The sequence below is a fragment of the Vicugna pacos genome, chromosome 2 (assembly GCF_048564905.1).
Source record: "Vicugna pacos chromosome 2, VicPac4, whole genome shotgun sequence".
Taxonomy (NCBI): Eukaryota; Metazoa; Chordata; class Mammalia; order Artiodactyla; family Camelidae; genus Vicugna; species Vicugna pacos.
In genome coordinates, this window is record NC_132988.1 from 50,277,678 (window position 1) to 50,303,523 (window position 25,846).

Genomic DNA, 25,846 nt, shown 5'->3' on the forward strand with positions numbered 1-25,846 from the left:
AAGAGAACAGAATATACAGGGACTGAGGGATAACTACTAAAAATGTAAAGTATGTGTAATGGGTATGAAAAGAAAGAAAGAAAGAGAGAAAGAAAGAAAGGAAAAGGAGGGAAGGAAGGAAGGGAGAAAGAAAGAAAGAAGGAAAGAAAGAAGGAAAGAAAGAAGGAAAGAAGGAAAGAAGGAAAGAAAGAAAGGAAGGAAGGAAGGAAGGAAGGAAGGAAGGAAGAGAAAAAAATATTTGAAGCAATAATGACTGAGAATTTTCTCCAAATTAATTCAAACATCAAATCACAGATCCTGGAAGCTCAAAGAACACCAAACAGGATAACATCTGAGTATATCATATTCAAAATTTGGATAATCAAAGATAAAAAACTAATCTTGAAAGAAACTAGGGGGGAAAATCCTTATTTATAGAGGAGCAAAGATAAGAATTATGTCTGACTTTTTCTCAGAAACCATGCAAGTAAGATGAGAATGTAGTGAAATATTTAAAGTAATGAGAGGAAAAAAAACCCACTTAGAATTCTATACTCTGTGAAATTATCCTATGAAAGTGAAAGAGAAATTAACACTTTTTCCTACAAACAAAATCCTGAGATTTTGATGCCAGTATACCTACCTTGCAACAAATAATAAAAAGAGGTTCTTCAGAGAGAAGGATGATAATATAGGCCAGAAATTCAGATCTACATAAAGAAAGAATCTTGGATCTGGATTTATCAGAGAATCAGGAAGTGAAATAACAATTTTAGACTTCTCATTCTTAATTAATCACAGTTGTTCAAAATTAATTGCAACAATGCATTTGACCATGTGTACACACATGCACACATATGATTTTACATAAATGAAAGGAATGACAGCAGTGATACAGGGATGGAAGGAAGGATTTGGGAATATGTTGTTATTATAAGGTACTTATACTACCTGTGAAGAGGTATAATGTTATTTGAAAGCAGACTTGGATTAGTTGTAAATGTTTATTGCAAACTCTAGAGCAACCAATATAAATACAAAAAAAAAAACCCCACCATATTTGATACACTAAAAAAGGAAAAAAGTGGAATTATAAAATCTTCAGTTAAAACCACAAAGACACATAAATATGGAAGACAAAAATAGAAACAAAACAAGGGCAACAAATAGAAATCTGTAACAAATATGGTAGATAGTAATCCAAATATATCAATAATCACTTCTAAAGTAAATGATCCAAATAAATTAATCAAAAGATCTCTATCATAGGGTGGATCAAAAAGCAAGACCCAAATACAGATTGTCTACAATCCATTTTAAATATAAAGACATCTATGACCACAAATTTCATAAACAAGAAGAAATGGATCAATCCTTGAAAGATATCATCTGCCAAAACTCACACAATAAGAACTAGACAATTTGACCAGGCCCGTGTCTATTAAAAAAATGAAATTAATAGTCATTTATCTTCCAAAATATAAAGCATCAAGCTCAGATGGGTTTGCTGGTGAATTCAACCAAACATTAAAGGAAGAAATTATTTCAATTTTATACCAGTATCTTCTCCAGAAGTTAGAAACAGAGAAAATATTCCCTAATTCACTCTTTCAACAAGAAATCAACTTTAAATGTAAATACATAGATTAAAAGTAAAGAAATGGAGAAAGATATGCCCTGCTATCACTAATCAAAAGAAAGTGAAAGTAGCTATATTAATTTCAAATAGAGCAGACTTCAGATTAAGGAAAATTTTCAGGGAGGGATATTACCTAATTATAAAGAGGACAATACTCCAAGACAACAATCCTCAGTGTGTATACACTGAAAAACAGAATGTCAAGATACTTGAATCAAAACTGATAGAACTGCAAGGAGAAATAAATGAATCCACTGTTATAGTTGAAGATGTCAATTCTATTAGAAAATGACATATACAGGAGGCAGAAAAACAGTAAGTACATAGTTGAACTCAACAGCACTATCATTTACCTAGCTATAACTGACATCTGTAGACTACTTCATCCAACAACAATAAAATATACATTCACCTCAAGTTCACATGGAACATTCACCAACATAGACTATATTCCAGGTCATAAAATACATCTTAGCAAATTTAAATGAATAGAAATCATACAACGTCTGCTCTCAGACCACAGGGGAATTAAAATAGAAGTAAACAGAAGTCAATAACAGAAAGATAGTTTGAAATTTTCAAAATATGTGGAGATTAAACAATACACATGTATATAACATATGGGCTAAAGAATAAATCTCACATGAATTTTAAAATATTTTGAAGTAAGTGAAAATGAGAACATAATTTATCAAAATTTGTAGGGTACAGTGAGTGAAAGTAGTGCTTGGAGAAAAATTTATAGCACTGAATGTACACGTTAGAGAAGAAGGAAAATCAAAAATCAGTAATTTAAACTTCCACTTAGAGCACTAAGAAAAAAAGAACAAATTTAGCCCAAAGTAAGCAGAAGACAAGAAATAATAAAAATCAGAGCAGAAATCAATGAAATTGAAATAGGAAAAGAATAGAGATAACTAACAAAACCAAAAACTAGTTTTTTGAAAAGATCAATAAAACTGGTAAGACTTTAGTCAAGCTAATTAAGAAAAAAGGAAGACACAAATTACTAGTGTCAGAAATACAGCTAGATAACTCAGATCTTTAGCTGAGGAAGCTTCTGCCATGTTTAGTGTCAGAAATGAAAGTGGGGAAATCACTATAGCCTTAGTGGGCATGAGAGGGATAATAAAAGACTACTATGAACAACTCTATGCTTCAAAATTTGATAACCCAGAAGAAATGGACCAACCCTTGAATGACAGAGTTTGCCAAAACTCACTCAAGAAGAAATAGACAGTTTGAACATCCTATGTCTATTTGAAAAATAGAATCAATAATAACCTTCCAAACTAAAAATATCAAGCCAAGATGGGTTCACTGGTTAATTCTACCAAACATTTAAAGATGAAATTACGCCAATTTTCTATAATATCTTTAGAGGATAGAAGCAGAGAAAATACTTCCTAACTCATGCCATGAGGCCAGGGTTGCCTGAATTCCATAAAAAGACAAAAACATTACAAGAAAATTTTGCAGAAGTATCTGCAGCTGGTGGTTTTGTAATGGAAAAGTGAGTAGAATCTGTCAAAATTGAACTATTAAACTAAATAAGCTATCCTATAACCTAATGGAATATTACCAAATTGGGGATCAGTGAAGAGGAGCATTACTGAAACATGTGAAGTACTCTGAATGCCTTCTTACTCTTACTAGAAGAAGAGGATTTTAAAAAAGAAGAAAAAGAAAGGGAAAAAAAGGCTTCAAACCACCATAGTGAGTAATCTGTACATATAAGATTAGAAGCAGCAGTAGTTGGTCAAGTAATCAAAAAAAAAAAAAACCAAAAAGAAGAAGAAGTTAAAACAAGTAATACCATAAAATATATATCTGAAATATTAAGAACTGTCAAGGCTCTGAGATTTTCCAATCGCCTTGCAAGCTAACATGTTTGCCTGCCAGTTTCATCTATCACAAAACACCTAAGAATTATGGGCAAAATATATGGAAAAAAATTTTAAGTGCATTTCTAATGCTGCTGGAAATTGAGGGACATCCTAGAAGAAAAAACAAAGAAAAAAATATGAATCCAACCTTGAGGCTAGTGACAGTCTAGAGATATTTTACAACCTCTGGTGGCATCCATCTTGTACAGCTGCTGGGTGAGAAGTATTATGTAAATATGAGACCCAGGAACAAATCAAAAGCCCCATTTTCTCAACTGGAGTATGACAGCAGGTTATTGTGGGAGGAGTAATAGCCATAGTTGTTCAGTGGAGTCTTGGGAACCAGGAATGAGCCTTAGCCTGCAGGTAGGCACTAGGGTTGAAGGCCTGTAACAAACTAAACCTGGTGACTTAACAACCTGACACTTTAATTCTCCTATTTTCAACGATTTCTTAAAGGCATGGGTCATTTGATCCTATCTTAAGTGTACCAAATTGCATGTGTTCTTGACCTTATAGAATGGTGTTATTACTCTAACTAGTACCTTATTTATTTGTAAATTGCAAGTCATCTATATCAGATCTGAACAGAACAATTTATATTTATAATTCAAAGATCATTTCTAGGGGACAGAGTATACTCCTTTCTCCCCTCCATATTCTGAGAACTTCAAACCATATTTATGAATTATCAAAGGAAGACACGGTAAAGGGCTTCACTTTGTACCTCTTCTTAGAATGAGAGGAAGTTTGTACATTTATCTCCAAGGGTAAACCGAAAATTTTTTTAAAGGGGAGTTGCTAGAATGTCAACACTATAGGAATGGTTTTGTGTGTGTGTGTGCACCTTGGGGTTTTTGTTTGTTTTGTTTGTTTGTTTGTTTTGGTTTTTTTTTTTTTGCTTTTTTGTCAATGGATTTCATTGTTGTTATGCACTTGGAGACTCTCTTGAATACTTTCATTCTCATCAGCCTCCCTTCAGAAAGAAAAATAGACTAGAGTTTCTTGTTTTGAGTTTTGTGGGCTCTTCTCTGCTTACACTGTAGCATGAGTGATAGGAGGTAGAACCCAATCTGCTTCACACAGCCAGGTAGCTCTGAAAGTCTCACAATTCCTCTCTGCCAAATCTGGGGGAACTTTGCACATCAGCTGGATAAATGTGGATCTACCAGAGTTGTCTTTCATCACTACTCCACCTTCATAAAATCTTTGAGGTACAAAACATTCATTTAGGAAGATCCATAGCATTTGCCATCTTCAGTTACATTAGATACCAACTGATAATAAGATGCTCTGGGGATGTTAATTAAATACTGTTACTTAATTTAATGGCACAGACTATTTCACTATGATGCGAGGAAAATCAATGCAAATGTCTAGGCCTCAGTAAGGAAAGTACTTACTTTGTGGCCAGAAGGCTATAATACTTTGTGGCGAGGCAGGTCACAATGTGCTAAAGAGGAATATTTATATAATGCAGGATGTAACTTTTGAGAGGGCCATTTATTTATTTTATTGCTATATGATCCATGGAAGTTAAATATTACTGGCTGTTTGAACCACTGGGGAAGACAACAGTTCTACTTGGGTAAAAGATTAATGTATATTGTTTTTTCACACTGCTTTCATTGAGGTCTGTAAGGAAATTCTTCCCAATAATACAGCAAATAGGCACAACATTTAAAGAAAATGTTCTTTAAACATTAAATACTGAAAATCATTTTTAAAGACCTGTTTTGGAGAGAACTTAGTAAAGCCTGAAAAATTCCAACAAATTTATTTTTTTAGGGATTTATTTCTATTTCATTTTATTGAGATTTTTAACATGTAATGTGCTGAAAATATCTGAAAATTTACACAAATCAAATTGCCAATAATCATCAATATATTATGTGGGTGTGGATGTGACAGAAAAAGAAAAAAGAGAGAGAGAGATGAAAGCCATGTGTATGTGTAATAAGGTATTTTAAATTAGCTTGTCCATTTTAGACTATAAGTGTTTTCTAAATGAAACAGTAAGTTGAGATCAATGAATAAAAAAAAAACCCTGTTTTATTTTGTGGTAAAAAAAATCTTTGATCTCAGAAATGAACTAAAATTATTCCAATACTAAATAAATAACCATAGGGACATATTAAATTATCAATACAAAATTTTAGAAAAAACTCTCTTTCTCTGCCATTTACCTCAAAACACTAGTCTCATATTCTCAGCAATGACTGCAGAAATGATTTTACCAATTCTTGCCTGCAGGAGACTGATATATTGATGACTTTGCTTGAAAGAATGAAAAGAATAAAAAAGAAAACTCAGAGACAGGCTCCCCAAAGGAACTATCTATTTTCTGCAGTAGCTTACCACGTCAAAAGACAGGCTGGACAGGAGCTCTGACCCATAAGTGAGCTCAGAAAAGCCAAAGGAAAGGGAACTAATGCTACTTGCTATTTCATTAAATCATTACTACCTTTATATTTTTGACGGTAACTCTAATAACAATAGCTCTGCATTAATTATATATCCTTTGGTATAAATCATAAAATAAAGAGAATTTCTATTTCTTTTAATGAAAATATTTGACATAAGGATTCCTTATCTCTGGTTAACATGCCCCTTTTCTTAAAGAGCCTTTTCTCAATCACCTCATTTTCTTCTCTCCCACCTTTTAATTATCCTGAATGTGGCATAAATAATAATAATAATAATAATAATAATAATAATGAAAATTTTACAGTGTAGACAAAGATACAATGAAGAAGAAACAACTTATTGAGTTTTATTATGTGCCAGGCACTCTTTTCAGTGCCTTGAACATCTTCACTTATTTAAGCTTCACAAAAATTTTGTAAGACAGACTTAATTTTTAATCACATTTTTGATATGAGAAAACTGAGGACATTCTGTAACTTGCCAAAGGTCACACAGCAGTTCCTAAACCGTAGGCTTTCTAAGCAGGGTTCCACCAACATGATTTGCACCTGCTTTCTGTCCTTTATGACTATACCTTACCCCATTGTGTCTACTAATCATAAAAACTTTCTTCGTGAAAGTTCAAATGTATGCCTCTTTCTTCTAAAAATTACTATAGAGAATTGAGATATAACATATCATGCAGTCTCAAACTATAAAACCTAGCCTGGCATAAGCTTAAAATTTCACACACTCTTTTCCTTACTCATTGACCTTTCATGCCTGGTCACCTTTCTTAAAATCCTGGATTCAGGATAAGGCCTTCTTTGTGTCAGCTATGAAGATTCCTAATAAAGCCAAGTCTAGTCAATCTCCCTCCATGTTGGGCCAAACTCATCAAGGTCACTCCATCTAGCCTGTTTTTCTTGGCACCTTCTTATATGATCTCTCCCTAGATTTTATCAGTGGCCTTGCAATCAAAAGTAGTCTACAGAACAGCAGCAGCAGCAGCATTATCTGGGAGCTTCTCAGAAATGTAGGTCCTTTAGTCCCACCAGAGACCTACAATTAATTCCGATACATATCATGTTTGAGAAGCACTACTCCAGGACGTTGCCTGCCCTTTGATAAGTGGACCCAAGTCCCTAATGCAGTGGTTTTTAAACTGTAGTGGGCATCTGAATCACTCGAAGATTAAAACACACACTTCTGGATTCCCACCTGTAGAGTGTCCGATTCAGTAGGTCTGGGGGAGGGGAACCAAAAATTTATCAACAAGTTCCCAGATGCTGCTGCTGCTGCTAACTTGTGGGCCACACTTTGAAAACCACTGCTCTCAGTCTTCCTGCGTTTTCTCCTCTTCTGTATTCAAAACTTCTGTAGGAAGTTGTGAGTTGTCCCTATGTCACGTTAGAGAGAACATTCCCCCTTGGTGATTCAGACATGAAATTGTTCTATGCAGCTAGTGTCTGAGAAGAAACTGCAGACTGATGAGAGCCAGCACACATAGGGTGGGGAAGTGGGGATGGATTCTGAGATCCCTGCCCTGACCCTGATACCTAAATCACTGTTTCTTCTAACATGGTAGTTTCACAGGATAATTTTTTCTTCCATATTTAACTGAATGTTCAAAATTACAAATAAGGTGGGGCAAAATACATTCTAAAGAATCTGGTATAGGAGCTTCTTAAATAATAATAATTTAATAAGGAAATTTAGCTAAGAAATCCATAGAACAACTCAAGGTTCATGGTATCCAAGGAGAATCTGGGTTTGGAAAAGAGAGAACAACTAGAGAATAATAAACCATTTGTCTGAGTCTTGACTAGGGTAATGTTTAGGGAGCTTCTCACTCCCAATTTATTTTAGAAATTGCTAGTTTGGAATTTTTAAAATGCATAAAAGTAAAACTATAGGTTATCCTATAGCAAATCACTAAGAAAACATAAAAACAAATATATGTCAGTTTGTCACTGACATACAAGATTGAAAAATTTAAGGTGTGCAATTGTAGAATATTTCACAGAATGTTCAAGCTTTTACACAGACAGCTGGTGATTTTCCAACATGATAATCATTTATAACAGGGCTTCAGGGGGAATACAGAGAAATACCAATTACTAGTTCTTCCTTCCATTTCACAGAGGTTGTGAGAATTTAAAATAAAGGACAGGGACACTGAAAAATATAAGGATATATATGTATTTACAAAAGTTAACATGTTTTATTTCAGAGAACTGGTGCTTATTTGGAATAATCTGAGAAAAATGAGATCTAGTAGTTTTAAAACCTATTTAGATTTTCAGTTTTCTATATCAAACACTATTGAAAAGCATTGAGCCATCAAGTGATGAAAGCCAGAGTTTTATAATAGACTTGAACAAGAATTACAGGATAATGATTGGTAACTCATCTCTGTAGTCATCTTTTGTACACTTACAAATAATCAGGAGGAAGCAGTCCATACTCATATCTCCCGGTCCATAAACGGTGTAAACTTTCGATCACAGTGAAATTCTAAGCTAAAAGAGATAAACCACAGAAATCTCTTTTGGTATGAGAGGCGTAATAATGGCAAATGAGTTTCTATATAACAAAATCCAGAAAGAAAGTTGCTTCTGGAGGGACAATCCAGACTTTACTCACAGAATGGCAAACTCACAGCCAGCAACAACCCAGATAAAGGACTACGTAATTATTAGTTACCCTTCTCTAGACACTGGTTCACTGTTTCAAACAAGGGAAAAAATTCAAAAGCTGGTATTCTTAAAAGAAAATAAAAGAGTAAGATAATGATCTGGATATTGCACCAAATCATAAACAAAGACACAGAAATGAAGTCCAACAACAGGAATCTGAGACCATGAAGGGATGGCAGAACTGTTTAATGAGATTGGTCCTCAAAGATTAAAGTTTTCAACCTGCAAAAATGATACACTGGTATCAGATGGAAGGATTTGAAATGAGAAATAAGTAAACACATAAAATAAAAAAAAAGTTATTTTTCACAACGGGGAAATAAGTTAATATTGCACCCTTAGAGTTAGAACAAGCTAAGAAAAAAAATGAAAACATTCTGAAAGATTTTTGATACCACCATGGGTAGTGTCACAGTTACTTACTTTCTAAGCAAAAATGGGGGGAGAGAGATTTTTACCAGCGGTTCCTTAATCTCTGGAGTGAGGACAGCCGTGAATGACCTCCACTCCTAGGGCCTCACTACCAACAAAACATTAGGCTGGGTAGACCATGCTAACTATTTTGTTATCTTACTGGTCTTACTGTTCTGGAAAAGCAACCCTCTTTCCAATAAATTAAAGAAAAAATTCTCTTTCTGGATGCCACAGTCCTCCCCCGTCCTTTGGGTAATTTTGCCTGTCCCCTGTCTTGTTTGCCTCCTATCCTGTTCCTGGTCTTCCTTCTCTGCAGTCTTCTCACTGTGCTTTATTTTCTGTGCTACTACAATGTGCTAGGCCTCTTTCTGTCACTCTGTCATTTCTCCTATACTTAATTTCTTCCATCACCAGTGTCCTAACCATACTGCATTTTTTCCTTTCTCTGGTTTTCTTTAACCCTGGCTATCTAATGTTTTGGAAACAGTCAGCTGGAGAAAAGTTGGGGAAAGGCAGACAAGAGGAAGATTCAAGGTGAGGAAGGAGCTTTGGAAATATATGCAACACCTGTTGTGTCTATAACTGTAGGACTGCAAGGACACAGAACTATTGTATTTTCTCTCTATTCCCCCACTCAACACTATTCCATGTGTGTAGCCAAGTGCTTGGCCATGCCCCTTTAAATTTAGCAGGCTAGATAGATACTGAAACAAAAAAGAATATAATAGATAAACAACAAGTTTCTTCTGTGTAGGACAGGGAAGTATATTCAATATTGTGTAGTAACCTGTAATGAAAAAGAATACGAAAAGGAATATACGTATCTATATGTATGACTGAAACATAATGCTGTACACCAGAAATCAACACATTGTATTAAGTATATTTTAATAAAAAAAATATAATGATCTGGAAAAAGTTATTAGAACACTCTTCCCTTTTCTAACTACATGTCTCTGTGAAACTAGATTTTCTTCATAGATTTCAATCAAATATTGCAACACATTGAATATAGAAACATATGAGAATCCAGCTCTTCTCTATGAAGTTAGACCCTAAAGAGATATACAAAAATATAAAACAATAACTCTCTTCTCATTATTTTTTGTTTTGTAAAATACAATTTTCATGAAAATATTTATGTGAAAATGTAATGGGTGTATTGTGATTATTTTAAAATAAATTAATTAAAAAATTTAAGTTCTTAGTTTTGATTTATAACATTGTAAATAATGATAGCCATAACCCACAAAAATAAAAGGTCTGAAGTCTTTAGTAATTTTCAATGGTGTAATTTCTTCATAAATTATATTTTGTTATTTTAAAATACTATCTGATGAAAACAATAGTTTGTTCAGTATTATAGATTAATGCATTAAGCCATTTTCTTAACTGGGCAATAGTTTATATTTCTCAGATGTAATCATCAGCTACTGAAAAACCTAGATGATGGGTTTGTATTGAAGGATTTCGAGGTCTTTTTTTTTTCTTTCAAAAATCTCGTGTATTGATGGTGAAAAAAAGCCCTCTTGAGGCAAATCTGTTAAGTCCTGGATAAACTTCTCTAACATAAATGTTTGAGTTCACAAGTAACTAAAGGAAACCTCTACTGTCTCCTATAGTAAGAGAAATTGAAACCCAGTGATAATCAGGCCCTGGCAGTTTGGCAGCCCTGGAGGCTTTGCTAGGCTGAGTAATCAAGAGGCTTGGCCTTTAGAGGCCACATGAAGCCCTGGGCACCTGTGAGTTGATAAGCTGGAATGAAGATGACTCATACAACCACAACCCTTGAAGGACATCATCCACTATGAAAGTGTGAACTTCATTAAAACCTCTCTACTTGAAAATGGATATGACAAAGGAACTTTGTATTATCCTGGGCTCTGGGTTAAAAAAAAAAAACAAAAAAAACCAAACCAAAACACCTCCCCTGCAACACTGTTTTCATAGGCCTGCCTTAATGAGTTTAGGGATTTAAATTCACAGTTTTCATGGTCCGGAAAATTAGTATATAAAAAGTATTTCCCGAAATCGTAATGGCTAAGCCTGGCAGATGTATACTTAAAACTGTTCTGTAAAGAGAAAACATCAAGCCATCCTTCCAAGAGTCTACCAGTAAAGTCAGCTGAACAGATTTCGCAGCTCAAAACTATAAAAACATGAGGGGAAAAAAATCCATAATGAGCCAAAGTCAACAAAAAACAAACAAATGGCAGAAATACACTCCTAAAACCTTCACATGAAAGACTTACCAGGTATGTCATATAATCAGATTTAAAGAAGAGATTAAAAAAAAAGAAATTAAACATAAGGGAAACAAATTAGGTATCAACCAAAAGGACCAGGCAGTTTGGAATAATAAACAAATAGAAAAGTGAGAAATGAAAAATGTAATGGGTGATTAAAAGTGGAGAGGCAAGGATGAGTTTAAAAAATAGACTGGAAAGAACTCAATGGAGTATCTATTGAAGAAATTACTCAGAATGTAACACATAAGGAAAAATAGGAAGTGGAAAAGAGGAAAAAGTGTATGAAACATAAAATGGAAGGACCAGCATATATTTACTTAGGCATTATAGAAGGAGAGAACAAAAGAACAGGGAAAGCCATTGTTCATGGCAAGATAAAGCAAAAAAACAAAAAACAAAAAAACCAGAGGCAAAGCACAAATTAAAAAGTCTTACATATTTAAAACAGGTGGAACTATACATATAGGAAATTAAGTAATGATATATTTTTATGCCAATATATTGAAAACTTACACAAAATGGATAAATTGCTGGAAAAAATGTATATCACCAGAGTTGTCTCAAGAAAACATAGACCTATAGGAGAACAAACTTATTAAAATTAAAGTAACTGAAAGAGTAGTTAAAAATCTACCAATGAAACACTAGTCACATGATTTTACAGCAGAGTTCTTTCAAAAATTACATAAAAGAAAATCTTTATTCTATGCACTCTATTCCATATAATAAAAATAAGGGGGAAAAATCCCAATTAATTTTATGAGATTGATCAACTCTGATACCAAAGCTAGACAAAAATAAAATAAAATCATAATTTAGCTCATTACAATGTAAATATAAAAATTCTTTTAAAAATAGCCAGTTGAATCCAGAAATAACACATTACTATATACACACAAACACATATATATTTGTGAACATATCATGACAAATCTGGATTTATCCCTAGAGTACAAGTGCGTTTTAGCATTAGATAATCCATATAATCCATCCATATAATAATTCTCTATGGTAATAATTTTAAAAAGAAAAACCATATAAATATCACAATAGATGAAGACCAAACATTTAATAAAATTCAATACACTGTATGTGATAATAAACACACTCTTAGCAAACCAGGAATTGGAGGAAATTTTCATCACTCACTAAACAGTATCTATCAAATTTTGCAGCCTACAAGATATTGAATAGTGAAAACTAACAATTTTTTTTTTAAATCAGGAACAAGACAATAACATCTGCCTTCAGTGAATATTTTGACATTTTTTCCCCAGGTTCTAGCCAATGTAATATAAAAACAAAATTCAAAACTAAGGCATACAAATTAAAAAGGAGAACCTACAATTGATCTCCTAAGAATTATGCGTTGTATTTTTAAAACGTTAAACATATATTTAAAAGTTACTAAAGTTACAAGAAAGTTTAGCAAAGCTGTTTGATAAAAATCAAGATAAAAAAGTAACCACAAGTTTCTAACAGCGATAGAGCTGCTTGCACTGGACTAACCCTTCTGCTTATAACAATTACAAGTTCCGGAAAAAAAAATTAACTATCTTTTGGAGAGATGAAAAACAGAAAAATGTGGACAAACCTCAAACTTTGAAAGAAAGGCCCTTGCCTGGAACAAATTAGCATTTATTTATATGGATTTCTGCCTAAGGGAACGCCCTGATGCTCTCTAAGAAGTAGCTAGAACTAAATCAGAAAGCTGAACCTCCCACTGCTCTCCCAGAAGGAGCTGTCATTCCCCGGTCTTCAGGCTCCTTCACTATCGGAAAAATCTCAGCTCTGCGATAGGTTTAGGAAAAGTTACGATTCTGTAGTTTTCCTAGAGTTTTCTGTTGTTGGGGTAAAAGCAGCACTCTTTCCCACTTGCCCCAAGCTCGGCAGAAGCAAAACTCCCGCACCCCCACCCCACCCTTCAGCAAGGTCTTACCCCGGTTTCAGCAGGGCCGGTCTCGGGCCAGCTCCAACTTGACGCCGGATTTCAGGTGCTGGCAGCAAGACTTCCCACAGATATTTCCTTTTTTTCTAAATTTAATATCGTACTTTTCACATTGCCCACCGTTACTCATAGAGGCGACCTCCAAACTGGGCTCCCTGTGCATCGCCCGCCGGGCCGCCAGCCCGCCGGGCCGCTGAGCGGAAGGGGCGGGCCCGCGTGGCGCCGCGCAGGGGCAGAGAAGCTTCTGGGGCGTCCTTCGGCGGCCGCGGCCCAGCCGCCGCACTGCCGCTCCCGGACATCACGCCGCGCTCGACGTGTGAGGAGCCTTCTTCAAACACTCAGGCGTGCTGATTTCGGAATCTGTATGGGGCTGCCAAATTATGCTGCGCAGCCGAGGGAACCATGAGGTCCTGTTGTTTTACCTCGCCCTGTACTTGTCAGGGTGCCACCATCCCGAGCAGGAAGTCGGTATTTTCTTTTTCAGGTAAGGTCCGTTCATGTTCATTGCTAGGCAGTATTTTGTTGCATGAATATGTCAGATTTTGACCATTCTGTGTTTACTAGACACTTGGGTTATTTCTGTTGGCTAATACAGAATAAAGTAGTCAACAGTATTTTTGAAAAGGTCGTTTAATGCGTTCTGTGGGGTAGGAACCTTGATGTGAAATTGCTGGTCTTCAGGAATATGTACATTCAAGGTCAAAGGATACTGCTAAATTCTTTTCCAAAGTCCTTATACCAGTCCTTTTTCAACCATGTACAATAGACCCAGTTATTCCACATCTCTCCATTACAAGGCTTTATGATACTTTATAATTTTAAACCATTCTGGTAAGTATAGACAATTTGAATTTCCCTGATAATTAATGTGGTGAACATTATCGTATGTACAATGGCCACTTGGTTTTTCTAAATTTTTAAAGTGCCTGTTAACATCTCTCATTAGGTATTCTATTCGTCTTTATTTTTCTTACCAATCGTATCTGTCAGCAAATATTTTCTCCCACTCTTTGTGTCACTAGCTTAAAGCTATCTATTCATGAACATCATTTTAATGTAATGCTACTTATCAACGTTTTTTGTGTCCTGTTTTTAAAATGTTTTTCTACACTCAAAATCCTCAAGAGATTTTCCCCTTCAAAAATCTTGGCTATTTTTAACCTATTGCATTTCTGTGTGAATTTTGAACTCAGCTTGTTAAATTACACTTTAAAATATCTTCTGGTATTTTTATTGGCTGATTTTAAGATTTTTTTCTTCCTTTGATTATCAGGAAGTTTACTGGTGCTTCCACATGTGATATTCTTTATATTTATCCTGCTCTCTCTCTTGTGATTCTTAAGTATGTAGCTAGAGATGTTTCATCAACTTCGCAAAAATTTCAGCCTGTATCTCTTCAAATATTGATTCTTTCCCAATTTTCTCTCTTCTCCTTCCAGAGCATCAATTGCATATATGTTATAGCTTTTCACTGTCTCCATATGTCTCTTACCTGTGTTTTTCCATATTTTTTTCTCTTTGTGCTTCACTTTGCCAATCTTCCTTTTATCCATGCTAACCAGCTTTAAACAATCTACTGAGTCCTCAATTTTAATTATTGCATATTTTAGTCCTAAATTTTTCTTAGAGTTCTTCTATTAACTTTATGGTAAAATTCTTCATCTTCTCTTCCTTGTTCCTAAATAGCTTAATTTCAGTAAATTTGAAGCCATTGTATAAAAACTCCAAAGCTATATGTATTTCCTGTGTGTTTATTTCTACTGTTCTTTTTTTAATCTGTTGGTTTCTGCTCATGAGAATTTATTTCTTAGTATAAATTTTATTTTTGTGCAGTATTTTAGTTGACTATACAGTACGTTTATTGAATGCAGGATTTTTTAATGAAAATTTCTAGAAATAATTTAAGGACCAGAATGATGCTATCTTTATAAAGGATTTACTTTTGCTTCTATCAGTTAAGAAATGTGGGGCAGAGTATCTTTATACAGTCTAGGTTTAAATTAAATTGAAGCTGAACTTCAGTTTTGTAAATTCTGTTCTATTATTGTTAGCAGGCACTCATAAAGTGTACCCATTCAGTCCTCCAATTAAAAGCCACAGTTTCTACCAGAGCCCCTTCTCCTAGAAAAACTCCTTGAAAAACTTATTTTTCCTCCCTCCCTCTCTCTCCACCTCAGCACTGAGACTGCTTAAAGCTTTGCTTAGTTTCTTGGCCTCTTGGTCTCCTCCCACCTGCTTTACCCTCCACTCTGCTTCTATTGTACTCATCTTCTTGGAATCTGGATAGATGCTTAATATTTGGCAAAAAGCTTTGCCAGATGTTGAGCTCATTTCAGTCCCTCTCTTCTCTCTTGTATCTTAGCCTCTTAGGTTCTCGTGACTTTCTGATTGCTTCCAGTTTCTACGGTTTTGTTTTATAGTTCTGTTGTACTACAGTAATAAGGACTTACAGTACTGTAGGAGAAGCTGGGGAACAAAGATCCAAAGGAAGAAATTGGAGAATCAAAGACAAGTCACTAACTAGTTCTCCTGAAGCCAGGTGCCTCCATTTCTGGAGTGGGAACACAAAGAAATGCTGGTGAAAAGCCATTGCTTCTGGATCTGGTGCAGAGTTTAGAATCAGGACTGGTCATCAGGGCTAGCCATCATGAAGAGGAGCTAGGAGCTAAATATACTGGGGGAAAGAAAGGAAAGGGAGGAACCACAGACATTTCTGCATCTATTTCTTACCATATCTAATTGTAAGAAACCTCAATGCAAAATGCCAGCTGCTTGACTTCTACCTTCTAAATCTCATACTAATTTCTCTTTGGCCAACTCTAACTGGAACCATACAGAGAAATGGACTTTAGGAAATATAGGTCTAACCTAGCCAAGTTGGCGTGGTACAAAACTGCCAGAGATATGACAAAAAATTTACCCACAAGAAAACCAAGTAGACAGTAAACAGACTAGAAGATGCTAAACTTCATATTTACTCAGAGAAATGGAACTTGAAAACACAATGAGATTCTCTTTCACATGAATCTGATAGGGTAAAATTGAAAGTGTTAATGAAAATCATATACTCCTGGCAGAGTACAAATTGGGTCAGCCACATTAACAAGCAATTTTGAATATCAAGTGTAATTGAAGTTGTGCATACCTTTTCATGAGTCATTCTCTACTAGATACACACTATTCAAACGTGGACACAAAGAGAAGCTTACCAAAATGCTCACAGTGGCATTGGTTTTAACAGAAGAGAAAAAAGAAAAAGAAAATTAAATGTCTATTAGTGGAATTCTAGATAAACACCTATTTGTTCATAAGACAAAAAAGACTTTTCAGTAGTTAAAAATGAAAAAATTAAAACTAAATGTACAAACATGAATAAATCTTAAAAAATAATATTGAAAAAACAAGCTGCTAAAGAATATATAGAGTGTAATTGCATCTCTATACTTTTTTAAATATGCAAAATAATGCTAGTATGTATATTTATGGAATTCATACTTACGTAGCAGAAATATAAAACATTGTGAAGAGGAGACCAAATTCAGAAGAATGCAATAAGTGAGAGTTCACAGGAGGCTTCAATTGTAGTTGTAATGATTTGTTTCTTGTGCTTGGTGTTGACTGCATAAATGCTTGTTTTATTCTCCCAATGCTTTTTTGTCTCTCCAAATTTATTTCTTAATCAATGAAAAAAGAAACTTCATCTTACCAACTGTATTTCATCCCGCCTGCACATGAAAATAGTCAGTTATTCTTACTTACTCACTCCACAGGCCAGAGTATCTTCCAAACCTTAATTATTTTTCTTGTTTATTTAGATTTTTTTCTCTGTCTTTATACAAAATTAACCATAATTGTTAGATATTTTTAAGGCATAGTTAATGCTGAGCTCTGTTTTTTTTATTCGATATTACTACCTCTGTGATTTTATACTATTAAATAACTTTGGTAACTTTGATATATTTTTCTCTACTGAGGTAGTGTCTTTTGGGGGGAATTGATTTAAATAAAAATAAAAGGGGTATTTACTTAAAAGAATTTAGAGGATTTATATCCTTTGTTAAAAAGTTGAGAATATTTGCTCACTGGAATTCTGAGGTGGTGACTTGGAGGGCAGAACAACCTGGTAGGGCTGCTCCAGTTGGGAGAACACATTGGAGAAAGGGGCCCATGACACAGATGGAGAAACAAATGGAGGCGTCTAGGCTTTGGAAGTGAGAAAAGGCATAAGCAAAATGGTAGAATGTTGTGGATTGTGTGAAATGGTCCTCCCTTGGAACCCCTCAAATACTCAGGAAGTTCACAGAATCACAAAATGCTGACTGAGACTGAAATTTTGAGGAAAGAGTGAAAGAGGGGGTATTCACATCAGGGTCTGACATGACAGAGAACTAGAATAGCACACACGGAGAAGATCTCAGAGGCACAGAAAGTTTGAGGAAACATAGCAGGGAAACACACAAACTTTAGAGAGAGCTTTAAACTGCTGCTACTAGACCTACAAGTAGAAAACTGGCTGCGTGTATTCAGATTTCCGAAGGATGGGGGCACCACTGTTGATCTCGCTATTATACTAAAATATGTTTAAAACAGCCTGGACTGTTTCCATTTCCTTCAATACAGTTTGTAAATAAAATTGAGATTCAGTGCTGGTTTTCAGAAGAGTTGCTTCATAGCAGCCAAATAATACATTTAATTGTTTATATTCTGCTTAGATTTTAGCTGAAGAAAAATGGTATTATTTTCTTAGAGAAAAATGTGGATTAAAGACAAATTCACATACTAATTTCATTTTTACATCTAAATCTATAATGAGAATGGCTTGATGACTTTTGGCAAATAGACATACACTTTTGCCTCTCCCTTCAGGAAATGTAGTTGGTAATACTGTGTGATTCCTAATCAGGGCAACAATTTGTAAATAAAGTATGCAATTTACAAATTTACTTGAGAAGACTTTTTTATATTAAGCATTTTTTTAACCCTTCACATTTATAATATTTCAACAATAGTAAGCATGTATATTGATGATCATTTTCATTGAAACAATTTCTTTATTTTCTTACATTCTCTTTCTTTGAATTATTAATCAATAAAAATAATTCTACTTTATTTTAAAGTTTAAAAAGTGCTTACATTAGAAAAAGAACTAAGCCAGAGTTACAAAATAAGTAAAATTTCTTTGATTAAAAAAAGTAAAAACTGTACTATACTAAAAATATGATTTTCTTGTTACTAAGTGGCTAAATTTCAGTGATTTTTGTTTCTATATGTAATATTTGTTCCTTTTCTTTGCTGATAGGAGAACTGTCTCAAAGTGTATTATGCCATTTGTGGTTTTCAGTGAGAGAAGAAAGCTGAACCTGAAATTTTTTTTAATGAGTCTTCTGCTAAGAAATAGAAATGCTTATCTTCTATCAGAAGTTTCATGGATGGCAAAAGTTGGAGCAAATCTCCTTAGTATTAAAAAGTGGAAGGCTCTGGAGTCAAAACTGTGATTCAAAACCACCATTTAGGTAAAGATAAGCAACAGGGATATACGTATAGCACAGGGAATTATAGCCATTATCTTGTAATAACCTATAATGGAGTATAAAATACCAAAATCACTGAATCACTATGCTGTACACCTGAAACTAACATAATACTGTAAATCAACTATATTCAATTAAAAGAAAACATCACTTGGGTAAACTTCTTAACTTCATTGTGCCTCAATTTCTTTATCTCTAACAGGAGAATACAACAATCCACCTCTCCTAAGGCTGTTTGGACGACTGAATGAGATTAGGTATGTAGAACTTCCAACACAATGCTGGACATAGACTAAGACTCAATAATTGCTAGTTCTTATTATTGTTCTTAAGTGTTATAGGCTAAAAATGGCCATCACAGATGATGAAGGTTTAAGTATAAATATATATGCATATAAATGTGTAAATATACATCTCACTGTTTATGTGAGGCAACCTGGGCCAATAGAAATAGCACTGGACAAGGCCCTGGCTGGCTTGCTGACCAGCTGCTTTGGTGACTCGGGGAATTCAGCTTCTCCACATCTCACTTATAAAATAAGAGTTTAGATGAAAAAATTTTTATGATTCTAATCCAGTCCTAATAGTCAATGATTTTTTTTTCAGCATGCACCTGTAGTATCAAATAGTAATGTGTGAATTCATAGTTTAGAGAAGTTTTCTCAGGATAGAAAAATGAAAAGCTGAGAAGAGTTTCTCCTGCCAAATTCAATGAGCAACAGGAAGTCAACAATAGATTCTAATATAATTTTAAAAAGAGTTGTCATGGACTAAATGTTTATGTCCACCAAAATTCAACTGTTGAAATCCTAAGCCCCAATGTGGTAACATTAGGAAGTGAGGCCTCTGGGAAATAATTAGATCATGAGGGTAGAATCCTCATGAAGTGGATGAGTGCCTTTATAATATGACATAGTAGAACCTGCTCCCTCTCTTTGCTCTCTGTCATGTGACGATACGATAAGACTACCATTTTCAAACCAGAAATTGAGCCCTCACCAGACACTGGATTGCTAGCACCTTGAAGTTGGACTTCCCAGCCTCCACAATTGTGAGAAATCAATGTTTGTTATTTAAGTCACCCAGTCACCCAGTATTCTGTTGTAGCATCCTGAACTAAGACAAAAGTGAATTCTCTCAACCTATTCATTCTTTCAGGTATTCATTTATGTGAAATTAATGAACATCTACTATGTGCCCAGCATGGTAGGAGGTGCTAAAAATACAGAAATAAATACTTGCCCTTTGAGTATTTAGTGGGAGAGGCATACAATTACAATCATTGGGGAAAAGACTATACTTACGTGATATGGTGATCAAGGCCAGCCTCATGCCTCTAGGTGAGGTGCTGAGGAAAGAAGCCCTCATTTGGAGATAGGGAACTTTACTTCCAGGTTGTGTATATTTTATATATTGCCTATTTCTCAGTTTCCCTCTTTTGTAAGTGAGAATAATTTTAGTATCCACCTTATAGAATATTATGAGAGGTTAATAATATAATTCAGGTAAAATGATTAGTGAGTTCTCAATAAAAATAGATTTTTAGAAAATTCAGTAAGTGGACAATATATTTTAGTAGATAGGAGCTTGGTTTTTGGAGTTGAACAGATTAGTTTTGAATATCAGCTTTGCCATTTAATATCTGTGTGTCCTCAGGATATTCCTTAACTTTTAAGTATATCCTCATTTATAGGGTAAGAATTATGACTGTTCCTTTCTGGTTTGCTGATGATAAAACTGTAAAATGCATGCAAGCACTTATTAAAGTGCCAGTATATTTTTCAGTGCTTAATAAATGCCAGCTATTTTTAAATAAAGCATCAAAGGTACCACAAAGCCCTCATAAGCATATAATATGGTACACATATGTATCAGAGTACAGAATGTCTTAGGTCAGATATCTTAGAGGTAGAGTCTAAGACAGGGATTCTTATTCCAGTGATTTATTGAGGACGTGCTCTCAGGAGAGGAGAGGAGGGGAAACAGGATAAGGTAGTGGAACAAACTAACCAAACATGTAGTCCTAGTTAGACTCTAGCTTCAGTCTGATCCCTTGGGAAATTTTCAAAGCACAGATTGCACCACAGATTTACTCCCACATTATAGCAACTGGACCAGCCACTGTACTGCTTTATCAGTTTGTCATTGGCAAACTTCTTGAGGAAATGGAAGGTTGAGTCAGCCCTCTAAGAAGGAAGTTCCCTATTGGGGAAGAGCAATTCTCTGGAAAAGGGGCAATAGTGAATTACCATTAGTCAACAATCCAGTTGATAGTGGATACAAATATGTAATTGATACAAATAAATGAAGGTGGGTGATGAATATAAATGAATGAAGGCATCCTTAGTGGGACATCAACAGCATGCACTATACAGCAGAAGGGGAAGCTATATGTTAAAGGTCTAGACGTACTGTTATTAATGAAATTGATAGTTTAATAGTTTAGCTTCCTGGAAGCCAAAGAAGACAAGGCTTCAAAGTTTTTCTTAATTTATAAAAGTAACTTGATATCTTCTGTTTGGCTCTCTGGAGCTGTTCTATACTCTTCTCTTCTTTGGGCTGTATCTTCTGGAAGTTGGAATACATGAACTGCATCAAGTGTTCTCTTGATATTTGGCTTTTGATGGGTGAGGCCAACGGGATCACTGGAGGAGAAAATGAGCAAGAAGAACTCCTTGCCTCTGGGTTTAAATGAAGTGGTCATGTGCCTTCTCTGCAGGTCATAGGACCTTTGGGGAGCCCACTTTCTCGGGGTTTGTAATTAATCCCTCTTCTTGTCGTTTTAGGTGGAGGAGTGGTAATAGCACTTTGCTGTTGGTGTCCTCACACTAGAACACATACACTGCCTATACCATTGTAAAGAGTTTCCTTACTAAACTTCGTTTAAAGTAGTCAAATACAGTTTGCTACCTATTTCCTGACTAGTTTAGGGGGTACATCATTTAATTACAAAAATGAAAATTTTCCTTGCACTAAATTCTAGACACAGTTTGTTACATAAATAAATTCTGACTTAAAATACATTGAGTATGGTAGACAATACATGAGATGATCTTCATATGGCCATTTTTCTGGAAATCTTTCATAGTATTGAATTAATACTAAATCGTAATTCATCAAAATTATTACTATAGAAAATTAAAATAATACATCCCAGGAAATTGGTACTTTCACATAAGAATTACCTTATGCCTGTATGCAAATAAGTTCAGCTGGAAAACTTTGTCTTTCACAGAAAATCCAGAATCAAATTCCAAGTCAGTTAATTCTTCCTTAAAAGTATATATGGTTATCAAAACATTTTCTAACATCTAGTTTTTAAAAATCTAAGGAAATATACACAAATTCTCTTCCCCCCAAATTTTAAGCAATACTGACAGAAATTAAAGGCCTAAATAAATGGAGAAATATACCATGTTCATGGATTGAAGGACTCAGTATTATAAAGATTTTAACAAAAATCAATCTAAAAATCAAATGCAATCCTAATTAAAATCCCAGTGGACTTTTGGTAGAAATATGTACTGAAATGCTATTAACGAAGGCAACCTCAAAGAAGAACAAGTTGGGACAATCTGTTTTATTCAATGTCAAAATAATTTTGAATTTCTAACTCAATGTCTAAAGAACTAAAACAATAAAGCACAGTATTGGGTGCAAGAATAGATGAATAGACTAATGGATCAGAATACAGTGTTCAGAAACGGATCTGTATATATATGTATACTTGATTTATGTCTAATGTGGTGCTTCAGAACAGTGGAAAAGGGCAGTCTTTTCAATAAATAGTGTTATGTTAATTGGATATCCATATGGAAAAAATAAAGCTTATCACTGCCAGTTCCAGAAGGAGTATAGAACAAAATGTGAAATGTAAAAAAATCTAGAAGGTAACAAAGAGAATATCTTTATAACTGTGAAAGTGGCAAAGATTTCTGAAAACATGAAATGTGCTTTATCAAATGGTGCCATTAAGACAGCAAAAAAGGCAAGTTACAGAGGGAGAGAAGATAACAACCAAAAAACAGGCTGGTATCCAAGATATAGAGAGAAGTTCTAAAGATCATTGAGAAAAAGACAAGTCTATATGGCAATAGACTTGAAAACTCACTCACAAAAAAAGAGTATCAAAATAGGCAAAAAAATCTATGAAAATGTGCTCTATATCATTACATATCAGGGAAATGGAAGATAAAGACATAAATTTGGTAGGTGTGTAGTGGTATGCCACCAGAATGGTAAAAACAAAAACAAAACAGAGAAAAACAAGTATTGGTAACAGTATGGAACAACAAGAGCTACTATAAATTTCTGGGGAGTGGAGTGTAAATTGTTACAGCACTTTGGAAAACTGTTTACCAGTATTTACTCAAGATGATCATAAGCATACTTCATAATCTTGCACTATAACTCCTATGTATTATATCCAAAAGAAATGAACACATATGCACAAATGGAAAGTTCAATAGTATTCACTGCAGTATTATTGGTAAAAGTCCAAAACTAGAAATAACCAAAATGTTCATCAACAATAAAATATTTAAATAAATATACATACATAGTAATAATATTCAGCAATGAAAATTTTAAAAATAGTTACACACACAAAACAGGCGAGTTGAGTGAAAGAAGGCAGATACATCATGTTAATATTATTTGATTCCACTTTCATAAACCTCAAACTGGCAAAAAACGCCCCAACTTATCTATGGTATTATAAACTCTAAGATTGGCTACCTTTAGGGAGAAGAAAGGGCTTAATCATCAGGAAGGGGTTCAAGATGCAGAATGGGTGATTCCGGGCTACTGGTAATGTTACATTTCTTGTGTCTGTCATGATTACACAAGTGTGTTTACTTTGCATTAATTCATTAAACTATACATTTAAGACTTTTTCACTTTTTCTGTTAGTATGTTGTATGTCATTAGCTTTTAAAAAAAATTATACAGATTCAAACAGAGGAGGAAAATGATCAAATTGCTGTAGTCAAGTTTAAAGCTTTTGTGGTAGTAACTTGGAGTGGAAGGACTTTCTAGAAAATCTAATCAGTTTGACACGGTTCCCTCTTAGGGCGTGTGTATATTTGTGTGTTATCCAATATATCATTTGTATGTTATCCAGTATATTTTCTGCATTACTTTATTGTGTCTATTCATAGACAGAAAAGGAAAGGAAGGGAAATGGATATTCTGCAGCATATACACCATGTAAGGCACGATGATAGTTGCTTTATATATTTTTTAAACAATCATTAGAATACCATGGTAGCTATTGTTCACCTTTTTCAGGTTAAGACTCAGAAATGTTAAATAACCTGCCTATGATCATATATCTAAAGGCTATAATATCCAAGGACATAGCTAGTAAATGTCGAGTCTGATTTCATAACTGACTGTTTAGCTCCACGGGATTGTATACACTGGTCATCAAACAGTGTGACATGGGAACAGTCTGAACTCCACTGTTTGACTTTAAGGTCAAGAGACAAGAACTTATACCACTACTCCATCATTTACTACCTGTAGAGCCCTGGGGTGAGATACTTCATTGTTCTGAGCCTTGGTTTCCTTATTTCTCAAATAGAAAACTGGAGATGTTGTTGGTGCTCTCCCAGATCCTCTTGACCATCCAGAGAACCTATCCCCCATCTGCTGTGAGTATTGACTAGAAAAATGGCCCCCAGAGTAGTGGTCAAACAGGAACTTCCACCTGTCCAGAGATCTTGACCAATGCCTGACAGGTACAAAAGGTCAACCCCTTGTGTCAAGGGGCTCCAACTCTGTGGTGCAGCTGGTGCTCAAAGCTTTTCAGTGGGAATAGACTGAAGTTCATGACAGGAAGCTCAGATGAAACTTCCTTCTTACTTAGTTTTTATTTCCTATCCTGTCCTGTTTCCCGTGAGCTCCCTTCTCCTGAGGGTGCTTTTCCAATTAATCATTGGAAAAGAATCTCCATCTCAGGTTTTGCTTTTAGATCACTTAAAATGAAAACATCCACTAAAATAGTATAAGAATAAAATGAAATGCATAGGAAATATTTTAACTGTAGAGTGCTATAAAAGTTCAATATGAATATTATGCAGAATTATGAAACAAGTAAAGTTCATTATTTTTCTGCCTTTTTCCTTGAGTATTAAAAATGACCACCTTTCAGACCTAGTATACTTGTGTTCTCACTTCTCTCTCACATTTCGAAACAAAAAATTAGTAAATATTTTAATCCTTGGTCCCTTAGCTAATCAAAGTGTTGTGGTCTTAAAGTCATCAGGTGTTTAAGAATATGAAAAGAAAAGATGGATTTGGTCAGCTGGCCTTGGTCATAGTAGTTTAGTCTGGGTGAATATATTTTGCTAATCTAGAGGTATTCAATGTTTTGCTTGAGTATCTCCTAAAATTTTCTAATTATATTTTTAGTTGTTACCTAAAGTTTTATATTGAAGGCTTAATAGTTAAACATGATTATAAGTTATAGCAAATTGTATATTGCATTTGTATGTAAAGTATTTTTCATCAAACTATTAGAGCATCAAATTAAACTTACTTAATTGAGAGGAAAAATATCTGCTGAAGAACTTAATTGGCAAAGCCAGTTCTTAATTGTGAAACCAGTAATCTAAATTAGGCTTCTCTGTCAAAAAAGCTGACTTTTTTTCAGTCACAGTAAACATACAAATATACATCTCCACTATCACTTCACTTCTGAATTCTAAGATATGTAAGTAATACATGGTTTGGGGGAGATAGACAAAGGCACAGGAGCCTAGCTTTCTCTTAGGTAGGAAGGGCACTTTCCTCTCCAATATTCTGACTGCTGCCTTTATAGCTTCATCATCTTGTGATGCCCAGCATCACTTCTCAAACTGTTTCTTTGTTTGGCATCCTGGAAGTGCCTTGGGATAACACACCATACTGATTTCAGATGAGTGAAGAGAAGGCAAAAGGGTCTGTGAAGAGAGATGGGAAAGAAGTGGCAGGTCCCAGGAGATGCCTTGACAGATCAATTTTAAGAAAGACTAAGGATGAACTTTGAGGATCCAGAAAATGGACCTCTGGAAATGTTCCTACCTGAGTAACCTCTGGAAAGCCTTCCTATAT

The 25,846-nt window shown here is 34.7% G+C and overlaps 1 protein-coding gene across 8 annotated transcripts in view; it reads right to left on the reverse strand.

The window, feature by feature from the left end:
• BANK1 (B cell scaffold protein with ankyrin repeats 1) overlaps positions 1–16,788 on the reverse strand; it is a 551,109-nt gene extending 534,321 nt beyond the window's left edge. For 4 of the 8 annotated variants that reach the window (XM_072939893.1, XM_072939864.1, XM_072939832.1 and 1 more), the window contains exons 1-2: positions 13,212–13,390; positions 8,351–8,432 (exon numbers count right to left, since the gene is read on the reverse strand). The gene's annotated coding sequence lies outside the window, so the exon portion shown is untranslated. Of the gene's footprint in view, positions 1–8,350; positions 8,433–11,785; positions 11,849–13,211; positions 13,391–16,719 lie in introns of those variants that run through there. The other 4 variants (XM_072939842.1, XM_072939857.1, XM_072939884.1 and 1 more) reach the window with 4 other exon arrangements.
• Between the last annotated feature and the right edge of the window lie 9,058 nt (positions 16,789–25,846).